Below are 27,942 nucleotides of genomic sequence, written 5' to 3'. Positions count from 1 at the left end.
GCTAAGTTTAAAGACAGTCAGACTGTGTATAATTAACGTCAGAAAAGCATGTTTACATGGATACATTCACATACATTTCTTCCCAAGACAATGTGGGGCCGTACACACTTTTCAGGTTGCTGTGGCTACAGAGCAGACTGGAGGAAAGCAAGCATCTCCACATTCAGACCCCAGCTAGAGCTCTACCGGCACCCTCATAGAATAACAAGACAGGTCAGCAAGGCAGATGGGTGGCAGACTCCCTCCAGGGCTCTTGCAGTGGCTGCTGTAGGGTCCGGCTATCGGCCCTCACCAGCCCTGACCCCCAACATATCCCAGATTGGCCCATCCCCAGAAGACACACAGGGCCCATAATGGTGCCCAGGGCTGCCTCAGTGCCGCTGGCTGTCCTGCTGGCTGGTAGGACAGGCCCCAGCTGCAGGGCTCTGCCATGACAGATACAAACAAGCCTCTCTCATTTCATCTCTGCGTGACTGAAAGATTTCCCAAGAAAGCAGTTGTTTTTTAGAATGTTCAATGTTTAATTTTATCATGAAGTGTTCGGTTCTGCTTAAACACGTGTGATCAAATCCCTTACTTTCATGATCACATAGTTTGCACAGTTTTATGTTTTTTTTTGTTTGTTTTTTTTTTGGAATACAGTCAGTCGGGGAAACTTCAAAAGTTCAGATTTCAGTCTTACATACACCACAGGCATGTGTGTTTGCTGCCAACACAGCAGAGCGTCCGACTGCCCTGCTCCCTCTCTTCGTTCAGCAAGAAGACCCAAGTGTCATCCTGTAAGCATCCTGCATCTGTCTCCTCAGCTTTAGACTTCAGCCAAGTGCTTCACTTTATCTCTCTTCCATTGGATTAGCTCACTGGCAAAAAGACAGTTCATAACTCTGAGCATACTTCAGGATATATTTTTGATAATTCAGATGTAGGAGGACAAAAGCACAACCCTATGCTCTCGCACATGGCCATCTTCTCTCCTTTGCCTGAGCTTAGGCATCCTCCCCATTACACATGCTCACTAACATTTAACACTGTTTTTGTGACTTCTATCTATGCAGATGTGGAAATGAGCTGATGAGTGTTACCATGGATCTGTCTGCAGGTGGGATGCTGCAAGGCCACTGCACGTCTCCTCACTGCTCCTCTTCCCGTGCAGAAGTGTGTGGGCATATCCTGCTGCAAGTGCCTCCACAGACTCAAGAGGCAGGACTTCTGTGAGGAGAGAAGGACTGCACTCTTCCAAGTCACAAATCCCACCAAAGATATTCTAATAGCAGTGAAGCAACAACAGCAAGCATCACAAAAGGGATCTCCAGTTTCTGCTTCTTGGGTGACTTGGGGTTTCTGGTAGCCACGAACAGCAAGGATTTAGGTAAGGGCTCCTTGAACTATAAAAAAAAAAAAAACTTAGAGAAACACATGCAACATTCACTCCTGCAAACTTCTCTGGGTCTTAGATTGAGCCTGAGTTGACAGACAAGATCTTTGGATTCGCAGGCTTTTTCACGGTTACTGAGGAAAGTAATAGCAAGATACCAGTGAAAAAGAATGGCTGCAGGAACCAGGACAGTGTAAATGACCCCTCTGTGCAAAAATCAAAACCTTTCAACAGCTTGGCACAGAGATGAAACCATTCCAGCTTCAACAACGCCTTTTCTCAAACACAGCACGAAGTGTCCAGGGAAAGATTGAAATGTTTTTCTTCCACCTGTCCTTGTGAGGACAACACTCATCTACGCCAGACTCTCCCGTTTTACATTGTAACTTGGCCTATCCGAATACCAGTCCTCAAACTGCCCTTGCCGTTTGGCACATGTTATCCATCCCCTCCTCTCACACTTCCCAAGCGGCTGTCTACATGTACTCACTGTAATTGGAGGAGTAACGTACATTAAGTTTGCCAGCTTCATTGGGATTCATTTTTAATAACAAGATTGAAAAGGTGAAAGAAGTACAAATTCATTCTGTCAGAGCCAAAGGCTTGTTCCCGATGACAGAGTAGAAGGAGAGAGCAGAGGAACCCAAACCTGTTTTATGATGACACATCCTTCCCTGCGCTGTCACTCAAAACCCTTGGAGCCCCTTTTTGTAGTAAGGAAAAAAAAAAAAAAGTGGGGCAACTGCACTCCCTCAGAGCAGAGCCTTACAGACAGCCCAGATGCTGGAGCACCAGAATGTTCCTCTTGCTCAAGCAGAGCCTCCTTGCTCATATATCCACCTTTATTCATAGTATTTCTATTGTTGCTGGTCTCACTGAATTTCTTAACATACAGGAAAGCTGCTCCCAGCTTCATTCTCCTTTTTTAACAATTGTGCTGCTATTTTCCAAGTCTAAAATCCAAAATCTAAAAGTGCAGGAAGCGAGGCCTCTCCTGTTCCTGTAGCCTCTCTGATCATACAGAGCCATCATGACAATATATTTCTCCTAGGCTTAGTAGTTTTTCAGGTGCTTGCAGCGTTCTCAGGGCCATCATGCTTTTTTGCCTATAGCAATCCATCACAAGGGTTTGTCATACGCATGCCTTATAAAACTTGACCACACTGCAGAATAAAAACACAGAAGACAGGCCTAGGTTGTAAAAGCAGCCTTGCAGTTGTCCCATTGATCAAAGCATAAAGAGAATTTCAGCTTTCTTGTACAGGCCCACTACCTCAGCACCCTTTCTCCACATCCTGGTTGCCAGTGAGTCCAGTACAGCCTATGTCAGCTGCAGGATGTTACAGAATAAAACAAAGGGGAAAAACCTTTTTCTGAAGTCTGTTGTCACTTATCAGGTGAGGGGAGATTTTTAGGTTCCTGAAAGTGCTTCTGTAGGTATCCAACTTTACATATTGTTAAAGTTCCTTAAAAATAAATTCAGACCAATGTTTGCCTATTGTAGCACCATTTAAGGACTTCTCTCTCTCTTTTTTTTTTTTTTTTTAATTTGAGTGCAGACTGAATTCTTTCTTCACTTAAGCTGCTAACAGAGTTTTCACGAGTGGAACCATCAGGAAGCCTCACACTGACAAGTTTCCCTGCAACTAGCAAAGGTGTAATCTGAGGTCATGTGCACAGGGGACCAAAAGCCCTCACTGCAAAGGCATTAACCAAGATGCCAAAAATTCAAGATATCATCCATGATGCTGAGGATTTTGCTGTTCGTACCAGTATGCAATATCTGTTGGCTACTCCAGCTAAGAAAACTAAGGGTCTTTTTTTAAAAAAACCTGAACATAAGGTCTAGACCTCCAATAGGAATATGCTTCAGTTTGTTACAAAAGAGAAAGCAACTGTTATAAAAAACACATTAGCATGAATAATCAGCTAGTATATTCAGAATGGTTTACTAACATATTTATACTGATTAACTATTTATCTTCCCTAAGTGTGCTGCATGAAAGTGTATAAATTTACAAAATTAACCCAGCTTACTCAATTAGAACATTCATCATCGTAATAAAAAGTCATTTATTATTAAGTAAATGCACCATTGAAAGCAAACATATTTTTACCTTAAATGGAAGGAACAGGTTCCAAAAAAAAAAAAAAAAAAAAAAAAGGAAGAATTTAAGAAGTTTTAAACATAGGCAATAAAACAAATACCTTCGTATAGTCTGTTATGTACAGATTTGGAGAATTCTTTTCAAACAACTATGCACAGAATCTGCAGAGTCAAATGCTTATCACTGTTGTTAAAGCAGGTATAAATGTTTTTAAATGAAATATCCAAATGTGCAAGTAATTATGCATGCAACTTCTAGACAACTAGCAATCTTAAGGTGAAATGCATCTTTAAGTTGCTTCAGAATGAAATCTAAATCAGTATAAAACAATGTTACAAATGAAATACAGCTAGTAAGTCATGTAGCCTTCTATGTCACATCTCCTTCGCTGCCAAAGAGGGTTTTAAACAATGCTTGAAAACTAAAAATGAAGCCTCTGAGATTCAGTTATTCTGAAGAATCACTAGACAGGAAACTATAGTATGCCACCAAAAAGGATTCTACCAATGAAATATGTTTGATTCCTAGCTAGAAGAGGGTGGGATGGTAATTTATTCAAAAGAATGTCAGAATGTTGACTTAAAGCCCAACAAAATCCTACAGTATTTTCCACAGCTAAAGAGGAAGACGAGTTAGAGTGCCTACTGGAAATAACAAAATAAGATGGTGTCACAGTAGTATTGATCAGAATTCCATCACCTGGTGAAAAAATTCCAAACACCTAATCAGAATATGTTATAGTAATACATCATAATTATCCTAAAATACAAATTTAATAGACATCGATAATGAATTTATCAATAAATGATCATATAATTTCCTTATTTGAAGAAAAATACATTAAAGCTTGCAATTAGATTTCTTCAAAGGTGGATTTATTAAGTCACAATAAATAAGAGCAAATAGTATATTCACCATCCAAGTATGATATAAATGAGCTTGTGAAACCACAGGCAATGGAAAGATTTCATCCTAAAACATGCGCTGAAACTACATTAGCACTGTATCAGTTCTTCTATGCGTAAGGACATTAAATAAGAATTTCAGGGGTCCATTTCTGTAAAGATAACCTTGTCTGATGTTACTCTGAAGTGTCTCAGGAGTTGTTTTACTGAAGCTTACGTCAGTCAAATCTCCAGGTTTTTAAGTAAAATTCTCTTTGTTCAACAGTTGATAATTCTTGTGGTTCAGTTTTGGATTATGCACTGACCAATTTATATAATTGAACTCAGAACAACTTTTTACTGGCAGGTTTCAATAATATTTCTAGCAGAAGGTACTTCTAAAAACAATGAAAAGTTAGGCAAAGATCTTATTTCTGGACTAGATAGCAGTGTGCAAGATATGCATGAATAATTTTACTGAGCTCATGAGGTTCTCTGTGTAGAATGCTTGGATGTTTACAAAGAAATGCAGTGGTATTATTTCTGAAAATGACCAATTTTAGTCACTGCTTAATTGAAAGACTTCTTGACTATGCTTTGAAATAATTGATCTTCAACCTTGATGCATGTCCTAAGAGATAAGCACTAATGCTCTTGTGTGGAGCCAGGAGTTGGACTCAATGATCCTTATGGGTCCCTTGCAACTTGGGAAAATCTATGTTTGTAATATTTATTTATGATATTTTGCCATGCTTTAAAGACGATTCTTGGTATTTTGCAGTTTCATCATCTCTAACATCCAAAAACCAAACTAAAGCCGAAAAGATAAGATGAAAAAACTGAAACCACATAGATATTTATTGTAACTGAAAATATACAGCCTCTTCATCAGAAGTCTTATTTCCAAGATGAACAGCATAGGATGCTGAATTAACTCAAAGAAGGATGCTTTTATTCCCTTCTTGTGTCTTAAGCAACTGGAGGTTAAGATTGGCATGATTCACAGTACTGTTTAATCTAAAGAAATGGGACCCGATTGTGGGAAGAATCACTAGTACTTATGCTATTGTGCTTCTGGAAAATGTTAAAAGAATTTTTTTTAAGTCATCTGAATTACAGTGAGAAGCAAGTGAACCACTGTTCAGGTTCATCACACTCTACCTTTAAGTTGTGAAGGAATATAACCTACAGTTTGGTACATTTTGTCAGATGAGAAGTATTCTTAGTCCACTTTCTAAAACTTTCTGTCCACAGTTCTAACCAAATCATCATTTCCTGTTGTGCTGATCATTAGAAGTGATCTCTTCTTCCCCCACTATTAACTGGCCATGAGACAAACTCCATTCTTATCAGCTAAAACCAAGCTTAAAACCAAGTTGAGCTCATGATTTTCCTTATTTACTGATATAGCCTCTTCTACTTTTTGCAATTTCTACTTGCCTTATTAATCACTTGACCACTTGCCACTCATAATACTCAATATGAAGGAAGATTTAGAAGTGTTGTGCTTCATTTGGCACAGGAGGCAACGCTCACCAGTGGACTAGTCAGATGCTTTACTTTCCCTTTGTCAATTGTAACAATACACGCTATTCCCCGATCATTTTCCTTTTCAAACATATTTTTTTTTTTAAACAACTAACTAAAATTGCCAGTAACCCATAATAACAATGAGTTTATTTACCACTTAAGGTTTTATACAGCGTAGACACAGCCAATTCATCACAGCAAATTGCATCCTTTATTCAGCTGCCCATCTAATTCAGGTCCAAATCCTATTTTTAACAGTGACTCATTTAATTTCATCCTCACCATCTTGCTATCTCAGCTCAAGATTATTACATAATTCAACCCAACAAAACACACTAGAAATTTTTGTGTTACAGATTCATTACTTACTCAAAATCAATGACGCCTTTTACTCCAGGTCAGCAGAGAATGTTTACTAATGCTGATTCGGAACAATCAGCTCTATTAATAATAGGAGAGACAACAGTTTCTTTGCTATCCTGAAGATAACTTAGAAGGATCTGATTTCTGCTCCTACCAAAAACTAACTTGTGACCTTGCAGAATAATTGGAAAACTGTTCCACCTTTCTGTCTCTTCTTCCATCACCTACCAACCATATAAATTGCAGTTTAATATCTCTGCCTAAGAAAAAAATATTGAAGCCTATTTTCAGCAACCATTTGGTGCAGAATGTTCTTATCTTTATGTATGGAGCTGCAATGATATTCTCCCCTCCCCCATAAGCTTCCCCTCAAATATCTCATTTTTCTTCTGCAGTATTTTCATCTTAAAGACTGAAGTTTTCCAAGCATGTGAATGACAAGATTTCTGGCAATAGAGAAATGAAGCATCTAGGGGTAGTATTTAAGCAAGAAAGAGGTATGCAACTTCTTTTACATGAGGTGTTTCCAGTTTTTATTCTGGACACGCAAAAGATGACTGGGCTTTGAGAACTTGTCATTTGCAAAGCAGCAATTATTTCTGTAGCCACCAAGTAGCATCCTGAATGTGCATTTTTCTTCCCTGCAAACAAGAAGTAAGTGCCCCTTCCAGGGGATTTCAGAAGTTTATTTATAAGGGAAAAGGAAACAAGGGGATAGAAAACATCTGGACAAAATGAAGGATAGGCAGTACAGAGAGAGAGCTGTTGTGTGACAGAAAAACAGAGCTTAGTCTATGAACACAATACTGAAAGAAAATGCATGATCTTACAAAGGAGACAGCAAGGAGCACTTCTAAAACACATTTGAAGACGTTCGGTCAAATCTGAGTAAAAGTTTTGTTCATCTTGGATTGTATCACCTCATACTGCACCATAAGTCAGTCTTCCCATTGATTCCAGTGGAGCATAAACACAGTCTTGAATTTCAAACTGAAAATCAAAGTAAGGGGGCTCTGGTCAGAGGGATTCAAACACAAGCACATCGGTGGACTTCAGAAATCTGCCTGAGGATTTTCCCCAGAAATAAACACTTCTCAGACTTCTCAACCCAAAGATATTGCCTAGGCATAAATGCCAAGAGAGTATTAAAACTGATGATACACAAGTACAAAGCAGCTGATAATCTACTGAACACTAGATCAGCAAGTGCCAAATAAGCCCCTGCTTTCCTCTTACAGCTCAGGGAGTTGTCTGCAGAACAGCTCTCCAGAACATGGGGATCTGCTCTCTCCTGGGCCCTCATCAGCTAGGTCAGCAGCCTGTATCTCCACAAGCCCACAAACATTCATCCTGATTTTGAGAGGTATGCAGTGAATACTAAGAGAATGACTAAGAGGAAGAAATATAAAATTGAAAGAAAAATATGAGCAAAAGAGAAAGAAACAAATAGGTGAAAGAATAAATATAGGTTTCGATTAATATTTTCAGTTTTGCGTATCCAGCCTTTTTGAGGAAATCAATAATCTCTCCTCTAATTGGGGGAGCGAGGAGAAACCAAGCCAATTACCTTAAGCCAAGCTTTAAAGACAAAAGGACAAAATAAAGAAGGGCTTGATTGGAGCTATTCTGCATAGCTCATTCCATTTTAATTTTACGGCTCCTGCTCCCTGTCTCAGTCTTGAACTATAGTGCTACATTTGAATGCTTCCTACTTGACATCTGCAACTCTGATACATCCTTTTTCTTTCAAAAGACCAAGACTTCATTCCCTATATTGAACTGGAAAAAAAAACTCATTAAGAATTTGTGTTTTCTTTATAGTTTTGCCATATTAACCATCATTTTTCCTTCTAGTTCAGTCTCTTCAATATGACTACCAAAAGGAGACTTACTAATTTTTTAAAATAGGTTTTTCCAGCACAAAGATATATAAGTTACTTACATGCACAACACTTCAATGTTTAACTGTGCTATATTCACTAATGACTAATAAACAAATATTCTTCTGGACATCTAATTTCTCTGGAGACATAGTTGGGAAATGCACCCATTTTTGTTCTGTAAAGATAATAAGATTTTAAATAAATATTTTATCCTTATCTTTTACTATTCACTATTAATTTGATTATAAAATATACAAGATAGGTACACAGAGTAGGTCGTGTCATTGACAGAAAAGCTGAACTGACTCTTGTTCTGCAGAGTATCCATAAATCACCATCAGGTTTAAAGTGTTAATTAAACACTTCCATCTTGCACTAAGACTCCATAGTGCTAGAGGACTCCATTGGAAAAGTGGTTCAGAGACACATTCTTATGTATAAACAATCTTGTACCATCCATAACTCCACCCTAATCCTTTTCTGCTTTAACTAAACAGTATGCAACAGAATGATGGTCAGATGAAAGGAATCTCCATGAAGTCTGAAATTCAAATAACATTTTTGCATCTGTTGTGGTCAATATGCATTACAGATGCAGGCAACTAAGAACATGGCAAGCAAAATGAAGGGACACTTATAAATCCAAGACTGTTAGCCAAGCAGCAATCTGAGAAGGAGAGTGCATTATAGATCCTGCTGAGTTTAAGCAATAGCAATGAGCAAATGGTGATAGCATCAATTTAAATTTGTGCAATACCAGGCCGACCTCAGATCAGCAAAAAGGGCAAATACCCACAAGAAATACCTTGCAGTCAACTTCAGAAGAGATGTTAACAGAAAAGTCTGCTGTAAATGCACTTGTATCTCTAAAGATGTTCTGTAAGGACAGCATTGAAATACTGATGCAGGACTACAAGAGGCACATGTTAGCACCATCAGTGCTGAGTGCCTTCAGTCAACAGAGCACAATCCAGGCTGCAGGCATCTCAAAAAATATGACTTACAAAAGGAACTGCCAGCTCATTGTTCTTAGATGAGCTTTGGTTTCTCATTGCTAAGCAGGAAGATCCGATAGAGAATCAGATTGATTTCAGTGGCATAACTCCCAAGTTCAAAATTAAGCATATACTTAAATGCTTTCCTGGATCAGAACCAGGCACTTCAGTAGCTTCTGGGCTTGAACCTATGGTAAAGTTAGAAGACATAGGAGCTCCAAAATTTTTCTTTAAGTACACGTATTCAGATATTTGAAAATATAGACCTAATGGTACTTTGTGTCCCAAGAGCCAGCAAGGATGGCTAATGTTACCAAAATACTTAATATTCTTTTGTAGGATCCTAGTTCATCTAATTCATCATACTTATTGAATGCAGTATGATGCTTTTTTTTTTTTTTTTTTCCATCACATGCTTAAATTTAAACACTTTTCGTCTCATTTTTCTGCATACACAGACTTTTAGGAGACAAAGACAACACTGCATTTCAGGAAAGGTATTCTGTAACAACTTGTGCTCCCTCTAATTTTGATAAAAGTAGTTAGCAGTTGTTGTTCATTACACTGGGAGACTGCTGGTTGAGGGGGGATAAGCATTCGACCCAGGGCCACATACTGCAGCAGAGGCAAGGTGATGGTTACTCAGGCCACAAGTTATCACCTAGGCTGCATCATTTTAGGGTTCAGCTGCCTTTAGGGTTCCTAACTTGCACTTCTGGAAGCAATATTTTTTCTCTTTATAAATCCCATTATCTTTATGACTGTCTAGCATAGAACTCCTGAGACTGCTGAAACCTCATTCTGTTTCAAATCCTTTGAAGACACTTATTGAAAGAACATCAAACAAAACTCCCCCAACTGACACCTTTCTTGATATAAGCGTGCAGGGTGTAAGCAAAGAAGCAGAAGCAGTCAGGACCACTGTAGGCACAGCAAATACTGCCTTTGGCATCAGACATGAAACAGCACATAGTATCTGGATTGTCAGGTGAGGACTCTAATTAGAAGCCAGATGACTAATCAAAAACATGCACTTTCTCAATTTGATAATTTCATTAACCCCTTTGCAGCTGAAAGCAGAGCAAAAAAAAGGTACAATCTCAAGAGTAACAACCACCATCTTTCCAGTTCTCCTCTTCTCCTTCTTTTCCTCTGATATAAGGAGTCCCCTTATTCAGAGTCCTTGAGAAGAATCTGTGCGCAATGACAAATCGTGGACAAAACTGAGTCTCCGACTGGAGTCACTTGGTGGACGAACACGGAAATGCCACATAACACCAAACATCGCACGTTGCTCTGCCGCTTTCATAACATTTCCACTCGTGATAAGGAGAGGCAGCACCATCTTGTGGCATTGCCCCTTATATGCAGTCCCGAGAAGTCAGCCAGTTACCTGCACTCCTAACCACGGTTTGCTACCAGAACCCGTTAACTCATTCAGTGTCTGCCATCGGCAGTTGCACCACTGGGGTCAACTGTTGTTTCATCAATCTCAGAAGCTACTGATCGAGATGTGTGAACAGATCAGATGCCTGTTCTTTTTGTAAGAGCTATTTCTCAGGCTTAATAAACAGTAAATAATTAAATAAACAGAAAATGAAACCTACTGGCATCGTTTTTCTTTACTTCTTTTTTTAAATTGCTTTTGCTTTGCTAAACACAGCAAGCTTTTTTATCCTCTTCCAATATGATACACTCTCCACTATCATATTGTATTTTTCTGCTTAAGTTCCAGTAATCTCTGTTCTTTTGTGAAAATAAGAAGTCAGTTTTCGTTAGACAACTTTAATCTCTCCTTGTGCATCAAATATTTCACCTAAGATCCCAGGCTTCCATTTCCTTTTCCACAGCTGCAGCACACTTTTTATTAGTAGCTGACTTTATATTCCTCTGTCTTTTCCATTTGAGGACTCCCAGATCACATGACAAAATAAAATCCTGTTATGCAGTCTTGAAATCTGTAATTTGTATTTTATCACGCTTCCCTTTTTCTGTTCCCAGAAGTCATCCTTTCCTTCCCACATGGCTTTCAGGTTCTCCTCTGCAGTCATGATGACTCCAGCTTAGAACCATAGATTCATTAAGGTTGTAAAAGACCTCTAAGATCACCTGGTCCAACCACCCACCCACCACCAATGTTGCTCACTAAACCATGTCCTTCAGTGCCACATCCACACATTTTTTGAACATCTCCAGGGACAATGACTTCACCACCTCTGTGGGCAGCCTTTTCCAATGTATCACCACTCTTTCTGAGACAAAATTCTTCCTACTCTCTAATTCAACAGCTTAGACCATCTGTGCATTCCTTTTTTCCAGGCAGATGTCATCCCTAAAAATATTTATCTTCTTTCCAAGACCAACAGTGAGGAAACTCCACTATTATTCTTCCTCCTATTTAATATTCCTTCTCCCAGGTCTCTTATCATGTCCCCGTCAATCATCTCCTTGCTCACGTTGTAATTCTAAGCCTCAATTATCTTCAAGTGAAAAAAAAATTAAAAACCCTAGGTAGACCTATACTATGCCTGTTACAGAATTCAGCTAACATTAGATCTATTGCATTATCTTCCTTTAGCTAGATTCCTCCATCATACTAAAAAGTAGTCACTGCCACAAGTTATTTCTTCATACAGCTTTTTGCTGTTAATGTGTGATTTAAAACAGGCCTTAAAAGCTGCATGAAACAAGGTGAGTGTAAAAATATATATATATGGGAGCTACAGAATCAAAGAATGCAGTTACACATACAGCATCAAGAAACACAAATTAATTTGATTTTTGTCCATGACAAATATAGCATTCACAGCAGATGGCAATATTACTGTGAAACTAAATCCTGCAAATTAGAAAAAAGGTTCAGTGCTATAATCACATCAGCAAAATAAAGCAGAGATGCAGGGCAAATGTAAAAGAAGCAATGCATCTTTTTCGTGTCTGCTCAGAATACAAGTTCTCCTGAAGTAGCTCCATCTCATACGTTCACACATCAGGCACACAGGCACAGACCCCCGAAGGACAGAGAGGTGCCTACTTCACATTTCCCATAACTGGTATTTAGGAACCTATATACCTTTAAAGGTGTACACCAGCTAAGCAAGGATGAGGTAAGGTCTAGCAGTGAAGAAGGGCATAATAACGTGCTTTGGGTAATTACAGTGCAGTCAGCTTAACGTCAATATTTGAGAAGAGATGGTGACAAATCAGAAAGCAAGCAATAAATCAAGCAGTCGGTAAGCACCTTGAAGAAAGACAAAGAGCTAATAGATTTTTCAGAAACAATTTCTGGTAAATCAATATAATTGCTTTCAAAACAGCTGATCTAGCGTTTGAGGGTGATAAGCTGCTACAATAAACAAAAAATAAATACAGTCTAGAGGAAGCTGTGCTAATTCCAGTACGGAAATGGCTGAAAGAAGAGAGTGAGATTATTAGTAGTAAAATTGGGAAGTAATTTCAAGATTTGTTTTCATTATGATATTTTGTATTTAAAAGCTGTTGGTGACAAAAATTTGTTATGTAATGTAAGCCACACGTAGGACTGGTTCAGAACTCAAAATGAGCCTCACGAATGTAAAGGAGTGGCCTAAGGGCAATTACAGGTAGCAAAGTAAAAATAAAATAAAATAAAAAATAAAAAAATAAAAGAATCTAGGAAAGATATAACAAATGCATCATAAAAAGCCTTAGAGGAGAATAGATATTTAAGATGGCGGTGAGGAAGAGGAGTTAGCAGGTTGTACTGGTAAACACATGCAAGTAGAATCAATAATAGCACTCTTCAAAAAGATGTTTTAGCTAGGAAAATTAACCTGCATCTTCATACAAGTCAGAGCTAGTAACTATTCTACATTAATTAGAGCTGGTTATATTTTCATTGCAGAATTATGCCCTGTTCTAGGTACCATGCTTCAAATGAAGACAAACTGGGGCAAGCTCAGACAAAGCCAAAGATGAAAAATTGTTGAAATAACACAGCCTGTGAGAAGAGGACCAGGTTTATTAGTTCTGGGAAAAAGAAAACTAAGCATGGCTATGAAAACAGCACCCCATTACTGAAAAATTATGCAGCAAGTGGCAGGTGAGGTATTTTCCAAGTTTGTAATATCTATTTTAAAACCTTCAGAACATATTATACCCAAAGAAATCAATATATGTCACACAATTATCATAGAATATTTATTTTTTTTATTGTAAAGCATCTGCATTTTAAATGAGTAATTAAATTACCATTGAATATGAAGACCATTTTCAAGTATCACTTCATCTTGGTAGACTACTATAATACACATGCATGCATTTCCAATTTTAATGTAGTCATCTTTTTGTCTGGCCTAGCACCAGCGAAAACAGAGTAGATTACATTTAGCTTTTTCTTTTTTTGCTGTTTTTTTTTGTTGTTTTTTTTTTTTTAATAGGCATTTTAAAATTTATCTGCAACCAGAAATTCACATAACAAATGTAATCCAGTTTAAAAAGTAAGGCTTTTAATTAAACAGTTATCAAAACTATGTTTTCTGCCTGTACTTTTGACAAGATTTCTGAGCTGGGAAACTAGTACAGAATAATTCTTCATGTTTTGTCCTATTCTGAGCAGAAGCATGAGGTTTTTGTTTGTTTGTTTGTTTTTAATCAGTCAGTGTAAATCCCTCAAAAATGTTGGGTTTTTTTTCTTCAAAACAGAAGTTGTATTGTAAACTCAATATTTCCTTCCTGAAGTACAGAAAATGGATTCTGATGTTCATTATACTCCAGTATGCAAGAACAATATTTGGTACCACTCTGTAAATTATCTAGTGCTACAGAATGCTGTGAAGCACCAAATGCACTGAGTTGAAACTAATGTTTGAAGTAGGATGCAAAGTACCCACTGAAATGTGTTTGCCAAATGCTGTTAGTGGCAGCTCTACATCTTTTATACTGCATATCTAAATGCACAATTTTATTGTGTCAATACCTCATTTTCAGCACCATTATCTTGTTCCATACATCCCAAACACAGCTTATTACAGGGCTCTGAACACACAGTGCTATGGAGGAAGCAGTCAGAATTTTCCTGGTATCATTGGTTAGAAAATAACTCATCTGAAAATACAATATTAAGTCTTCATCTCGTACTGGTGGCTTAGCATATTTTGCTTTTCATTATGCTATCAGAATGTTAGAGATTGGTATGAATCCACAAGAGAGTAGCTGCACAACTACCCTGTGGCATAGTATTCTTTTGCATCTTTCCTGTAGATAAGCTGATCAACTAGACTTGGACATGAGCCTGGATACAATTTTATGATATACTCTACCTCATTAATCAATTTCTAAGCTACCCTTTGTCTTTTCAGAAAATCCACCCATTTCAGCTGATACAGTGCTCCTGCCTGAGCTTGCACTGAACTCTGTACACTGCTGAGCAGCCGTTCTCTTTGCTGCAAACCAACTTCTCCCTCATTGCAAGAAAGGCTCTGAAAACTTGGTCAAGTTAAAAAAGAAGCCCTTTTGTTATAGGAGTGTTACATAATAATGTATGGATTATTATTAGTGTGGCAGTCCAGTCAAACTGAATAATCAGATGATCAGTTTTTTGACTGGTAAAGAAGTAAGGAAATTAAGTCAGCATGAAGGTTGCACCTCCTTGGGCACGAGTCATGCCATGCAGCAGCACCTCCCAGCCCTGTTGAGAATGGACATTGCCTCAGCCACACTGCCCTGCTGTTGGGCAGCTCCTTGGTAGAACACCTACATACATTTCTTGATATGTTCTCTTCAAAAGCAATGTAATTTCTTAAAGAACAAAACTAGGGAACTTGTATTTGACTTGCCAGTTTCATACCAGCACCTTTGGCTACATGTAGCCATGGTTTAGACCTATAAAGGTAGTTTCTGCAGAGTTGGCAGTTCCTTATCAGTCTTTACTATAGCTTTATTACTGTACTACTGTTTTCACTAGTATTTCTCCCTCATCCACAGTATCAACTCTAGGTATCAGGTACACTTGAACCTTGGGGTAAAGCTCACATGCCACTAAAAAACTTTCCCATTAAAACTGAAGAGTCATCACTCCTCATATGGGAAAGATATTGACTATTTCACAGTACATATGGTATTTATGTAATACAATAGGTGGTAAGATACATAAATTAAGCTTCTAGGATATAGTCATGAAGCTCATAAAAAGATCACCAAATTGTGCAAATGATGTGGATTTATACTGTTCTTAATTTGAACTACGAATGTAGATAAGTGAAAGCCACATTTTACCCTTGCATGAGTTGCTTAGCAATTGCATTAGCACTCCTGCTTTGCAAGTGTAGCCATCAGAGCAGACATTAGGAGTGGCATTTGAAGTACTGGCTCCCAGAATTTTCAGCTGCCATGAGAATCCATCCAATGATTTGAGAGTACAAGTCATTAAATCAGAAATTTTACTGTGAAGTAAAAAATCAGTTTTGCTTGGATTTCAGCATCATTGCCAATTTTCAAGCCCATTATTTTTTGGTGACATGATTACATCAATTACAGTGAAATCTATCTATGTACTACAACAAAAATTTAAAAAAGCAGTAATACAATCAGTATACTTTTCACTACGAAGACATTCGGCCACCTGTTGTCAGCAAGTATTACAGTATTACATTTTAACAACTGGAACAGAACTAGGAATTCAGACTGGCCCTTTTGCAGTAGTACCCCATTCAACACTGGATCCACTAAGACCCCATTCACCATACAAACCCTTCTGCTTCCTGGCACCTAGGCAGAACCTCGCTAATCCCACCCTATTATCAACACAAGAAGACATTAACCAGTCCTTATACGTGAATCCGTTTAGGAATTATAGAGATCAGGGCCCCATCTGCAAGCCAGAAAATTTGCTGAGTTCATGACCTGTTTCCTTATCGACACCTTAATCAGAGATTGTCCAGATATAAATGGGAGCAGACCATGGGTCAAGTGATTTGTCCTGTCACCACAGTCCCTTGCCAGTCATCTTCTTTCCCAGACACCCTCAGAGGCCTCTGAACCCCTGAAAGGAAGCACCCCATCACTGACCAACACACTTCTTTCTCTAGTTTCTGATAGACGTAAGCCTGTAATGGCCAGAAACACAAGTGCATTCCCATGCACAAAACTGGATACTCTTTGTACACTGTAGCTAGATGTTCATGGTGTTTTGAATGCATGATGAGCATATCATAGTATTCTCCATCACACAAACTTTTACCATAGACACAGAAGAGAAAACGGTGCCCTGAATACCTCCACATGCTTGTCAAAATGTTTCTATCAGTATCTACCAGTTTTAAAGTAAGCATGCTTTAATTCAATAATATTACGGTTGAAAATATGCCTCTATTTCTGATACTTTTTAAATCATGAGAAAAATTGTTTGAAAAAGTATTACTTGGTACAATCTTAAATTTTAAACAGAGCTTCTGTGGTTTAATTCTTCCTTGGGAGCAGACAAAGCTGTCTGGCACCAAAAGCTATTTAACTTAAGTAGTAAAACTGCTGATTAAACTAAGTTCTGATGTGTAAAAAAGAAATAATCACTTACCTGTAGACTCCAGACTTAAAGTTTCTTGACTACTGCTGCTGTACGAAGGCACTGGAGTGACAGAAAGTGAAGCTGGACAGGATAACGGATATAAGTCATTTTGTGTAGGAAAACATTGAAATGCTGGACCACAGGCATCTTCAGATAAGATGAGAGGGAGATGAGGGTTCCCATACACATGTATATTTTTCCAGCGAAGCAGTCCTACTGCAAGAGTGCCAGCAGTGTCGGAACCTGACAACAAACATCTGAAGTTAAAACTTGTGTCCTTGTTATGTGGTAACTTATGATTTTGGAGAAGGAAGGTATAAGAAGGTAATATAATTTCTATTTAGAGATATATGAGGTAGTCACTGATAGATACACACATACGTCAAGGTCTCTCAAGTGTGGCCACTCTATAGAAAGAACAAGGTAGCAGTGCAGAAAGTTCAGTAAAATATAAAATATTGCTAGATAATAGAGAGAACTATTATTAGTAGTAGACTTATTAGCAGCAAATATCATTTAACAAAAATTCTTAATTCCTACGTTCATCCCTTTCTTTAGACAAATTTTTGGTTCACGTTTTTCATGGAAACAGGATTGGTGGATTTTCTAGGTAACTAACTTCCACTGTATTGTTATATTACTGTTGGAAATAGGCAACACATTTCAGTAAGACTGGCAGTAGAGCTAGCAATGCATGGCTTTGTCTTGGTGTACCTGAACCATCACTTTTTAGTCAATTTTTCTTGTTATTTAGACTTCTCTGAATACAGGTACCTACTTACTAAATAACTTATATCATAGTGCCTGATTACTTTATTAAAAATCATAGAATCACAGAATCATAGAATTGCTCTATGGTTGGGAAAGACCTTACAGATCATCAAGTCCAACCACAGCCCAACTATACTACTCTAACTCCAACACCTCTCCACTAAATCACATCCCTGTGTACCACATCCAAATGGATTTTGAACTCCTTCAGAGATGGTGACTCAACCACCAATGTTGAGGAAAATGAAAGTATTAACACATCCACATATGCTATAGAATTTATAGCTACTTTTTAACTTGAATATAACAATGAAAAATCAATAGGTACTTCTAGCATCTTACTCTATTGTCCAGATTTTTGAAATAAGCTTGCAGACCCTCTTTCTCCTTTACCATTTCCAGCAGACATTGATTTTCACTTTTAACAATAAAGAATCATTCTACAAACTCATCTGAAAGCACATTATTGATTTTTTTGTGTGTGTGTGAAAAAAGAAAACCCCAAACCACAAATATAACATATAACAAATATCCATTAATCGATTCAGGAACACACTGCCTGTACTAAAACTCCAGCTTCACTTTGAGGTTTGTCCGTTAAAGAGCACATGCTGTACAGACTGAGACTGACAAACTAAGTTTATAAGTAAAAACTACTCAGAAGCCTTGAATGAAGACAAGACCCTCCAAGGTTTTAGCTGATGTGGCTATCAAGATTAAACAAAGTAAATAACAGCTGTCACCATAAGCACTTTTTGTAGCCACATTGTCTAATGAAAATATTGTGTACAGAAATGTGTATGTGCTGATAGTACATGAGTGCACCCAGATATAAATATCTAGATATAGATCTATTCCCCCACACACAGAAGCATGAGAGAGAGAAAACCTGGGACAGTCAGTGAATGTCAATTCTAAATTACAAAGTTGCAAATCCATAACAGTTATTTCTTTTGTGTCTGGTGAAGTTGTGGAAAGCTTTTAAGGAAAAATAAAAAAAAGGAAAAAGAAGAAAGAAAAAAAAGGCTCCAAACATGCACCACTTCAAAAAGCACAGAATTCACAAATCTATCTTCCAGGGTGTGCACGACTCTGTGGATCACAACCAAAGGCAAGGACCTGGCTAACCTTGCTGCTGCGTGGACAGATGTGCTCAACTGCATGGCAGCAAAGCAGCAGCTGAGACGAAACAAAGTACTCAAATAAGAAACCTTGCAGAGATATCTTAACAAAACCTGTGCCAGATTTTCTCAATTTGAAGCATCCACAGAAAGCTCTATCTAGTTCTCAGTGCAGCTCCTCGACTGCACGGCGGGGAAGGGGTTGCTGAGATGAGCTGAAGAGTGCTTCCCAGCATAACAGTGTACGGCTGGAAGCACAGCAGCACTTATGAATCTGTGACAGCATTCCTGCAATGAGCTTAATGCTGTTCCCTGGTGTGCTGGTACGGCTGTGCTTCACAGAACAACAAGTACACAAACCCTTCATTAGGTAAATGTAAATTAAATTGTACATTCTGGAACTTTTTCTCCCAGTGTAGATGACAGAAATGGGCTTGATGTTTCCCTAGAGCTGTGCAGACACATTGCCCCAAGGAGTCAGTCTTAAGGTTTGAAAACGGATTCAAACCTGGTTACCCCAGTCCCTCAGGTTTCCTATCAGCCAACAAGTTTTTGTGCTGTCCTGCTCTAGATGCCTTCCTCCCTCTCTTCCCTTTCCATAGCATTCTGTGAAGTGGTTCTACATCACCAAGTTGTCACTGCTGCACACAGACTGCTCCCAGGCTGTTTCTCTCACAGACTCCACCACGCACAAAAACTCCCTGAAAACCTATTTTTTTTTTAATTTTTTTTTTTTTTTAAATTTTTAATATCCTCGTACACCAGTAATCCTTAAAAAAAAATCTTAATATTCCTCCTCCCCTACCACCACCGGAGGGTCATACACAAATGCATAACACAGTAAACTCCTGTCTCTACCCCGTGACAGAACAAACCCGAAGCAAGAAAAAGAAATATTTACCCTGTGTGGTCTGTGAGCCTGCTCTGCCCGGGCTGCAGGCTGATGATGCTGTGGCAAGGTGACAGCGACCAGTCCCTTGTGCCCCACGTACCCGCAGACCCCTGCTGCCAGTGGGGGTGCGGGATGCCCCCATCCTGCAGAGCCTCTTCCCTCCACTGCTGCTGCCCAGAGCCTGCAAGGTGCACGCTGTCACATGCTACGAGCTCAGATCTGCCATACAAAGCTTCTTTTCTTTTTCCTCCTCCTCTCTCCTTTGCCAGCTCGTCCCAACTCTCACAGTCAGACAGACACGGATGCTGCTTCAGCCAGGCTGCTCCGTAGGGATCCAAACTCCATCAGATGAGGGGAAAAAAGGCACCAGCATGCTCGGGAGGCTTTGCAGAGACACACACGTGTTTGTCCAGTTAGCACCTTCTCAGTGCACAGCCCTCCCTGAGTGACAGTGGTAAGGACAACCAGGCTCAGCAGTCTCACACGAGGGCATGAGGTTGCTGAAGGCTGAGCCAAATGCACCTGCAGGATAGTATGGCAAAAAGAGTGCATGTATGGAGAGCTAACCCCCACAGCATTCCTTTGATGAACACACAAGTCCAGGAGACTTTGGGGATTCATTTCAACCCTATGTTTCTGAGCAGGCTGATCTCCTGCCTCACCTGCCTCTGCCCAGGGCATAAGGCAGAAAGCCCAACAGAGTTTGAAGGAACCGATAACAATTATCAAGTCTAACTCCCAGCTCCACACAGGCTGCTCAGAAATCAAAAATCAAAGCCTGTGTCTGAGAGTGCTATCCAAATGCTTCGTGAAGTCCAGAAGCTTGGGGCCATGACTACTGCCCTGGGGAGCCTGTTCCAGAGCCTGACCACCCTCTGGTGAAGAATCTTTTCCCAATATCCAACCTGATATCTGGACTTCATTGCCTGCTATGGCAAGCAGGGCCGACTCCCTGCTTCCCCTCCTCTGCACACAGGAGGGAGACTTAAGACTGAGATTCCTATCCAGAGACTTAATTCCAGCTGTGTTTGTACTGCTTACAGCTGCTCAGAAACACCAAAGACTTTAATGAACTGGGGAGGCCCCGACTCTGCTCATCACAGCCAGACAAGGTGGGTCAGACATCCTATGTCTCCTGGTCTAAACCTGCCCCAGTTCTAGCAGCAGCTCTACCAGGGAGAATCAAAAGCTTTGCAGTGCAGGGAAGGAGGACTGAACAGAAGCAGGACTATGGTTTGGATCAGAGTTCAGCTTGCTGCCTGCTCAGCTTGCTTAGGAGCTTGATTCAAAGTATGGGTACTTGCCTTGGAAGTCATTCTCTTCATCCTCTCGTTAATCCTTGTAAGCAGTAAAGGGAGGTTCAGACACCACATTTCCAAATATTTTCTGCAGTTTGAAATGTCTTGGTTCATTTTGTTCTCTATGGATACTGATTATTCTGTTTTCAGGTGACCTACTTAATACAGTACCCTCACAAGGAAATACTATTCTCCATTTTTACTGAATCAGATCTTTATGTGCATACTACTAATGAATGTTAAAGCAGTACCTACAAGCTAAAAGGTCACGTTAAAAAAAAGAAAAACAAAACAAAACAAAAAAACCCGAGTAACCAGCCCACAGAAACAATAAATAAAGTTAGAAAATAAAGTTTAATAAGCCCATGATTCACAAACAACATCCTTAAAAGAGTAGGAAATTAACCTACTCTAAAGTGGGGGTGAAACAAAAACAGGATTTGGGAGTGGGGAAAGAATAGAGTTGAAACTTTTCATCTAAAAATGAGGCCAGCTCACCCCACTTCGAGATTGATCCTCATCAAGTGGAATCTCACCATCTTAAAAGTTTCACAGTCTCTATCAAGCTACACACTAATTTGAACAAAATTGCAGAAATGCTTAGTTTGTAACAAATTTAAGCTTGGCAGAGCAAAGGAACAGATGAATGATTGCTCAGAAAATATTCAAGAATGTTTTTATTGGCCAAAAAGAGACAGAGCATTAGAAGAATGGGGTGCTCAGAGCCCAGCAGCCAGTATGTGTGTATCTTGTTTAGATCAAGCTGAGGAAAATCCATTTCATCCTAATTTTTCTCACCCCAACTGTTCTGTTTGAGGATTTCTGCCCCCAGCAGATTCTGCCCTCACTATCTTCAGAAAATACCTGTTTCTAAACAGATCAGCACTCGCTCTGCAGCACTATGCTTGTCTATCTTCTTCACCCTTACCCTACACCCACCCTACTCTAAACTCATCCATCAGTCTGGCATTTACAATCCAGAAAGTAGAGGACCACAACTCTCCTGTACTGATGGGCCACATGAAACTATGGTGGTTCAGCATACATGTTAATAGGCTACAGTTAATACCTGATAAGTCCAGTGCAATTACACAGACAGATGTACATAGAATATTCATAGCCTTAACTGCCACTCTTCATGAAAAGTACATATAATAATCAAGTATTTACAAAAATACATTAAGTATCAACAATATTTTTAGCATACAGGTGATTTATAGGTAATATAGCAACAAAAATCACAGCAACAGACCAACAGTACCAATCTCTATAAAGTAAAAAAACTCATAAGTTTATATCAGCACTTTTTTGTCTTGCATATATTTGGTACATATACGTATAGAGAGATATATTTAGCCAAATGGGATGACACCAACTACTTTCAAAAAATTATGTGCCAACTAAGCATATTTGACATTTGCACACAGCATAAAACTGAAAGTGCTTGTGCAGGACTTTTTTCCAAAGTTTGGGTTAAGCAGAAAAACAGCTTTTAGCCTCACTATATTTATATATGCCCCAGTTCAAACTTTTGAGCTTAACATCTCCTTGCCCAACTTTCAAATGCTGGCATTAGTTGTTTGAACATCTAACACAATTGAATGCAAAAAAAGCAACTTGACTACATTATGTTAACAAACGTGTGAAGTGAGAAATTTGTTTTCCCTATTCTTTCCCCTTTGTGGAAAGGGAATTATCCTTTAGTTGCCTGTCATTTAGATATTTACTCTCAAGGGAGAACCAGATTTCCCATGGCTGTTATTACTTGCTTCACATCTAGACTGATCAAAAACTGATGTTTGTGCAAAGTTTTCCTAAAAGCTAAGCATAGGCCTTTAATAGAGGAAATAAATTGTAAGTTCCACTTTTATACATATACACACACATATACACATTAAAGAAATAAAATGAGTTCTATGATTGCACCTACTGATGTGCAAGCAACTTTCTGTAGTTCACATCAAGACTGAATCTTTACATCCAAGGATGGAATTTTTGATTCAATCAGAGAATAACTGAAGCATGGCAAACCCTCAAGCATAATGCAAAAAGGCACATAGTCTCTGCCAACTTCAGTTAACTAATTTAGATGGCTGGTATTCCCAGGTTCTTCAAACAAATTGCAAGAGCAAGGATCAACTCAAGAGTCATTTATAGCAAGATCGTAGCTCTGGTCTGTGAATTATTCTCAAGAGTTTTTGTATGACTCCTCTAAGTACAGATACAGCATAAAGGAACTAGCTACCTAATTTGGCTTGTTAAATTAATTCCTTGTTGAGGGGCAGTGCAAATAATCACTTCAAGTATCCATTTTGTGACTCAGTCTTCTTGAAATTTTTGCTGGATTCATCAAGCACTGAAAAGCTTATCATGGAGAGGCAGTTCCATGAGGAAGGATTAAAGGAGAAGAAATCAGAAATCAGTTTACATACTTTTAAGATTTATAAACGTTCTGAAACAAAATCTTGAAAATCTTCTCATACAATATCTTCTTTTTTTTTTTCTTTACAGGAAGAACAATTACTGTCACTTACCTAAGTACTCATTTCTGTTAAAATGTTCAGAAGGAGCTTGTTGGCTCAGTAATCAGCGGCTGTTAAAGACAATAAACAAACAAAGTCATGGGATGTATGTTATCTGCAGTTACTCTTTAAAATTTCTTTATTTCACCTGTGTCACAGGAACTGGACTGCTCCTTGGTAGCCCAAACTGAGAGCCCTGTCTGAACCTGGGTTTCTTTTTTCACAAAACACTTAACAGGAATGCTTGAGTTCTGAGCCCTCTGACACAAGGAGGACTTTGAGTTGTTGAAGTGGGTCCAGAGGAGGGCCATGAAGATAATCAGAGGGCTGTAGCACCTGTTCTGCAAGGAGGGGCTGAGAGACCTGGGGCTCTTCAGCCTGGAGAAAGGAAGGCTCTGGGGGAAAGTGGCCTCCCAGTACCTGAAGGGGACCTACAGAGCAACATACAAAGCCACATCTAAAGTAAAAAATGCTGCAGAGTCAAATATTATAAAAATATGAAAAAAAATTATCAGAGTGGCACAGGCCACTTGCACTTGGATTTCTTACACGTTAAGATGAGCTGTAACCTCCTAAAGACTCCCTACTTCTTTTTCCATAGTACTGATGGATGAGCCCACTTCAGGAAATTTAGGCTATTCTTTTGCCTTCTGCATCAGGCATCCTAGAGGCAACTTAACGCCTCTAGGAATATAATATATAAGTCCTTTTTCTCCTTCAGAATTTCAGCATTGTACCAGACAAGGAAGCTAAGCTCACCCTCCCATAAGGCAGCAGAGCGGGGTTGGGGTTTCACCACACATTCCGCTTCATACAGCTGCCTTAAGCCCATTAATCACATTTACTAGCTGCTAAACACTCCCAGCTGCGAGTAAAGTCCCCTGAATTTATTCAGCCTTGTACCTCTCTAGCTACTTTGACTAATGAAGTGCAAGACAACTCAATTACCTCAGCTGAGTGAATGCTTTAATCTCAGCAACTTAGAGGCTTGATTTTTCTTTCTGTTTAAGGAGATAAAACTATTTGCTTTACACCTCAGAAAATAATCAGAGGCCAGTGATGTGATTCTGGAGGAACATATGACAATGAATCATGGTTTTCAGCACAGTGTGGAGAATTGGGCAAGGGACCACATGCTGAAGTACAGGAAGAATCTCAAATGCTGAAGGGCTACTCATGCACTCAGAGCTCTCTTCTATATGATATCCTGAAGAAAAAGATGCAAATCATGTCTTTCAATGTGTCAAGATGCATCCATACAAGAGAAATTTGAAGGTAGCACCGAACATCTGAATTATGACATTTTCCAAACTATATTTGATTTTACAGTCCCAGTAAGTTACTTTCACAGTCTAATTAAAATGGGCTATGATTTAAGGTCCCAGATTTTCAAGAAAATTACTGGGTTTTGAAACAAATATTCCAAAAAACTTCCCACCATTTTCATTTGCAGTCTCAAAACCAGGCTTAATCTAGTGCAGAGGCTTCCATGATCATTTTCGTATGGGCCACTGGATACCAAAATTGGTTCTTTATGCATTTATCAGTAATGTGACATAGCTGAATAACATGCTATATCTGAGAATGCATTAAAATTTGTCCATACAACTGTGTATTAACAAAACCCTCCCAAATCTGATGTACAGTAGAGGAGTCTAATTCCAGGACCACAGACCCAAAGCATATATATTTGACTCTTTCTGCTGGTCTTTTCTTTGGATGCAGCAATAAATAATTTCAAATTACAGCAAGGGTCAGTGCTGCAGTATATACACAATAAACATAATTAATTATGGTCCTGTTTCACAGGTGTCTGTAGAATAACATGCTCAGCAAAAAAAAAAAAGAAGGCATACTGTTCATCATCAGAATGACACACCACGGTAATTATTTATGTTCTTCTGGGAATACAGGTTCCAGTACAAGGTGCTCTCCGTTGCAATAGCTACACTTCAGAAAAGTATAAGATAATAATGTTTATATAAAGGGTCAGAAAATTGCAAGATTCTGACCCTGAACTCCAGCAGTTACTTTTACCTTTAAAAGCAAGAGAGGGGTAGAGCACATTTTTATTTCATATCTACAAATATGCACATAAACATCTTAATCTGTTTCTTGAAACACGCCACATTTGAGCATTTTGACAAATATTATTTTGTGCTACTTTCCCTCTGTGTGACTACCTAGCTTTTTTTTTTTTTTCTTGAAGAAACATGCAAGCTTGGCTTTATTTTGTAGGACTGCAGCTTTGCACAGCACTTTCTGACTCAGCACTTCGTGCCAAGTTTGATTCCTAAGTTCTGCACTGCAAATCTACCACCAAAAACCTCTTAACACAACTAATCTGTCAACTTTTTCTGCCTAGCTACGTCCCTCAGAGAAATGGCTGGTTGTCTCCTGCCCTGTAAGGTTTTTCTTCCATCTGGAACACAGTACTTCACACAAAGTGCCATAACAGCATTGATCTTAGGCAGCATCAATTCTCCTCTCCAACTGAAAAGCCATCTGCTGCTGGCATCTGCACTGGTGTCACACCAGAAAGTTCAGCTCCCAGTTAATGGGGATTACTGGGGAGCTAGGAGAGCTGTGCTGTGAGTAGACCACACCTCTCAGATATTTTAATGCTTTAATCTTTTTTAATAGGCCTGAAACTGTGTTCAGCTTATTTACATTTAACACCATTTTTTTTTTCAAAACTTTTATTAACGATCTTAATCTTGGCCCTCATAAAAAGGAAAATTTCAGTATGCATGAAATGAAAGGATATTACAAAATTAAGTCTCTTGTATTCCACACCTGGATTTTACTAGCCTAGAACTTGAATTTGAATCAAAAAGAAAAGTTTTGCCTGTGGATTTTAAGAAGATTCAGAGGCCATCACTTGCGTGATATAAAATTGTTGGACAGCAGAGGGCCCCATAGCACTCCCTGATCTGCCAAACAGATTTCGGTTTCCCGGTAGGGACACAGAGAAGGATCCATTTGGTGCACTGTTTGATGTTAAGGCTGCTTGAACCCTAGAAGGAAAACTGCCTTGAATTTTAACAATTAATTTATGTATATAAAATTGCCAAACAATAAATGTAGTCTTTCAAATTGTGTACATACTAAGTTTTCATGGTTGTGTACTTCACTAATCCGGATGTTTTCCAGCTGGTAGCAGGTATCTGCTGCTCACGCTGTCATGTTTCTCCTAAGCCAGATATTGCCAGAGAGGAGAAAAAATTTGAAGTGCCACAGAGCACTGCAGCTCTACAAGGCTATGGTATCAAGCCACACGCAAACAAACTCTCAGAACCTGCACACCTATGTTTATCAGTGACTTTGTTGCTGTCTCTTAAGATTGAATGACCTACATTTTAATGATGGAGCATTCTCTTACAAGGCCAAAGTCCATCTGAAATAAACAAAAAGCAAAAAGGTAATCCATTCTGAACAAGATTAGCCAGTGGAATGGTCCAAACAGCTTTTTCCATTATAAGCAGAGCACCATTTCACTGTGTGAAATATGTAGGACTCGGGGAAGAAAACAGCAATCTGTAGCTTCAGATAACTCTCTTGCATTTTTCAGGATGACTTTGGAGTATGCCCTTAGGATACATAAGCCAGCTTTCACGTTTTGTAATGGATGATAGACCATTGGCCACCAAAGGACTTCCAATAGCAATGATGCTGAAGAATACTTAACTTGCATTATCACAAGTCAGTGGCAGGGAGGATCACTACACAGCACTTCTCCAGCTTACATGCTGTGGAACAGCAAATCAGAAAAGAGACTCAAAGCCCGCAACTATATGTACAAAACCCATAGGACATACAAGATCCAGATTTGTTTTGGCCAGAGGAAGGTTGTTTGACATTTTCCACAACTGGATTAACAGTATCTAAATGAGGGATAAAGCATTGTGATGATTGCTTTAGGCAATCCTTTCAGAAGTCAGTGTTACAGCCAACTAATTACTAGAATAGTGATAATGCTTTGAGGAGCTTGATAGTTGCAGTGAACAACATAGTGCTGGCAGAGAAAATGAAAACACTGATGCAAGATGATTTGTTAGCCAGTTGCACATCTTCAGTATAACGATAAAAAAACAAACAAAAAAACCCCAAACTTGGCTTCTCCAGGTTAGGAACTCCACTTAAGTGTAAAAGATGGAGCTCTAAGTCAATCACTCACAAACCAGCAGAGAAGCTGTCCTAGTTTTGATCTACCAGCTTAGCAATGAAGCTGTATTTTCCATTATCTAGTTGTGAACAAGGCCAAAACTTGAAGTCACATTCTTCTCTGGAATTTGAGAAGCAAGAGCTTAAGACTTCCACTTCACTGAGTTAGAAGAATAGATTTGGACTGTGGATACTAGAAATATGAGATTCAGGCACAATAGAAGATCAACAAGTAATAAAGAAGGAAAAATAGCTCACCCCTTCCAATGGCCTGTGACAGCTTGAGAAGAGCTCACTCTCTCACCAGAGATGCTACTTCCTCAACTGCTAACCCTTAAATGAGGTATGAGGTTGAGGAGGAGTGGTTCCGGGCTCCACTTCTTCTAGTCACTCAGTTATAGTGCTTGCACCTGAGCTCCCTGGGTTAGTCATGCCTTCTCACCTGGTGTTCAACCATTGATTCTGATCATGACATGGCAATTCTACTGCAGAG

General features: G+C 39.0%; 1 long non-coding RNA gene across 5 annotated transcripts; it reads right to left on the bottom strand.

The window, feature by feature from the left end:
• Nucleotides 1-66: 66 nt before the first annotated feature.
• On the bottom strand, nt 67-27,799 carry LOC149919556 (uncharacterized). 5 transcript variants are annotated; one of them, XR_016466650.1, is made up of 4 exons: nt 27,708-27,799; nt 23,298-23,356; nt 16,691-16,924; nt 67-1,385 (listed from the first exon to the last, which is right to left on the bottom strand). It is a non-coding gene; the product is annotated as an uncharacterized LOC149919556 (long non-coding RNA). The 5 variants fall into 5 exon arrangements; XR_016466654.1 differs by lacking the exon at nt 27,708-27,799 and adding an exon at nt 24,045-24,112; XR_016466652.1 differs by lacking the exon at nt 67-1,385 and adding an exon at nt 6,879-7,250.
• Between the last annotated feature and the right edge of the window lie 143 nt (nt 27,800-27,942).

The sequence above is a fragment of the Phasianus colchicus genome, chromosome 1, assembly GCF_987193195.1.
Source record: "Phasianus colchicus chromosome 1, bPhaCol1.hap1.1, whole genome shotgun sequence".
NCBI lineage: Eukaryota > Metazoa > Chordata > Aves > Galliformes > Phasianidae > Phasianus > Phasianus colchicus.
This window is presented reverse-complemented; position numbering and strand designations above follow the sequence as displayed.